Raw genomic sequence first — 2,620 nt, forward strand, 5'->3', positions numbered from 1 at the left:
CCCCCCTTCTTTTTCCCCTTTCCCCTTTCTTTCTTCTTCTTATTCGTCTTCTTCTTCTTGTAAAATGCGGCATGTAAGGGCAACCTCTCCACCACACATAGGCTGGAAGTTGTGTGAGACCGTGCGGCCTCCTTTTCCACCGTCTGTCTTTTGTTGCTTCTGTTTTGTTTTTTTTTGATGATGATGATGATGGTGTTGTTGTTGTTGTTGCCTCTCTTTCTTTTTTTTTTCTTCCCCTCCTCTTACCGCCTTTCCAACACTCATTTCACTTTCAATTTTTTTTTCCTGTCTCTCCCTCTGTTTCTTTTCCCCACGAACGACAATTTTTTATTACCTGTTTTGTTAATCAGTTTGTGTAATGTGTGTACTCGTGTGATGGGGAAAGATGTGGTGATGCAAGACACGCAATGTATGCTACGGTTCTTTTTTTTTTATTATTTTCCAGATCATTGTTCTCAAACAACCAAATAAAAACAAATATATATATATATGTATAATATATATAAAGAAAAAAAGAAAGTAAATAAGTTACACGGAGAAAGAAAAAAAAAGGAGGAAGGGAGGAGTACTCAGTTTACTTCCCGATTTTGCTCTCGAGTTTTATTTCCTTGTCTTTGCATTTTGTATACTTTTTTTTTACTTACTGTTGACACTCCCTTGTGGAGTGTTGATTTGTAAGGGAAAAAGACAAGGGGAGGAGGAGAAGAGGGAAAAATTAATTTTTTTTAAAAAAAAGAAAAAAAAAGCACCCTCATGTGTGTTGTCCTTTTTTTTTCTTTAATTCCCATGCTACTATTCCATACCCTCGTTATTATTATTATTATTATTAACAAAAGCGTAAAAGGTACCCAAGCGTAAGCGCAGTGCAACCATTTCTTTTTTTTCTTTTTTGTTCTAAATGTTTATGTCTCGCTCAACCACCCCATGTCCAGTGCACCTCATGAAGGAAGGGGTATTTAATGAAAGAGAAAAAAAAAAGTAAAGTGAAAAAAAAAGGAGAAAAGATAAAAAAAAGAAAAAGAAAGGGAGGGAGGGAGAAAACAGGGCAAGAGAGAAAATGTGGAGTAGTTTTGTTTTTTTTTTTAAAAAAACAAGGAACGAAGAAGTGAAGGGGAAAAAGGAGAGAGAGAGAAATGTGAATATTTATGTTCCCGGTCTCTCTTTTCTTTTTTTTCTTTTTTTTTCTCCCGTCCTTTTTCCCTCCCTCCCTTTCTTGCCGCTTGTGGGGATTTTATGAGTTTATTTTGATTATTTTCTCCATCCGCGTTTTCCTCATATGTTCTTAGGTGCTATGGGTTCTGATGTCATTCCTTCTTATTTTCCATACCAGTTTCTCTTCTTATCATGTTGTTAATCTCATGAGATATTTATATATTTATATATTTATGCCGATGAAGAACCGTTCGCCTTTTGTTGTTGTTGTTGTCGTTGGTGTCGTTTCAGATGTAACACCCTTCCCTATTGTCTTGCTTCCTCCGCTGTGAGGTCGCGTTTTTGTACACTTGTGGTTGTCTGTTTGTTTTTTGTTTTTTCTTTTTGTCGTTGTTGGGATTTTTTTTTTCTGTTACCACGGTTCCCATTAAAAAAAATATATATATATATATACTATACGATGTTACCACTTCGCTGATAATTTCTTCATATTCATTCGCGCATGTGGAAATCATATGGGTTATGTGTGAAGATCGGAACGACTTTTGTAACCGGTTCCTGCGTCTTATCTCAATTGTCTACTCTTGTCCCCTTTTTTAAAAATAAACCTTCCAACCTCTACTTTGTGTATCACTGTTATAATTCTTGAATAAGCAAAGAAAATACAAACGACAAGCGAATGCGCAGTGAAATAGTTTTTCTTTTTAAATCAAATAGAAAAGCAAGGGACTAAACTGTGTGGACCCGGCTGAGCACTGCGTAGGTGATTCTCTTTTATCGTACAACACAGGAGCAACCTTTTAAGAAGAAAGGACCGCCAGGTGCAGTTTGTAGAACTTCCATTCGCACAGGAGGGGAAAAAAGGAAGTGGATTATATTAGACTAAACCACGCGGGTCCCCCAGACAAAAGGGGAAAAGTAAGCCAAAATTCATCCGCTCGATATTTGAACGTCCCCCCCCCCCCAAATGATGGTGAACTTCCATCGATTTATGGTTGAAAAAGATATTGCGTGAAGCAACACATCCCTCCACCACCAACACACAACTCCAGTAGGGAACGTTTGGTTGGATTGTGTAGGCATAAACGGCCTTTTGCCCGTACCGCCTTGAATTTTGTAATGCGGGTGTGCCTATGCTGAAGTGTTGTGCGGACCCATCTAAAAGGATGGCTGTCAAAAGAGTTGGATCCCCATCCATTTTCCATCGTTCGCACCCAGAGGCCAGTTGCACTATTTCCAATATGTGACAAAGGCGGTCTCTTCCCTATTTTTCCTGTTTCCTCTCCCCTTCTTCATTATTTGGTATTGATGACGAGCGTGCCGTCGGTCCCACTCAAGACCGTAACCGTAAAAAACGAAATCAGTGTTAGTTCAAACCATACTTTCAGGTGAAATGGGTTTCCCCGCATCTCCGTTTCATTGGATGGTGACTAGTCTACACCCTGGCGATGCCGGCCACCTCAACGTG

The sequence above is a fragment of the Trypanosoma equiperdum genome (genome assembly GCF_001457755.1).
Source record: "Trypanosoma equiperdum strain OVI genome assembly, contig: ctg_1542, whole genome shotgun sequence".
Classification (NCBI taxonomy): domain Eukaryota; phylum Euglenozoa; class Kinetoplastea; order Trypanosomatida; family Trypanosomatidae; genus Trypanosoma; species Trypanosoma equiperdum.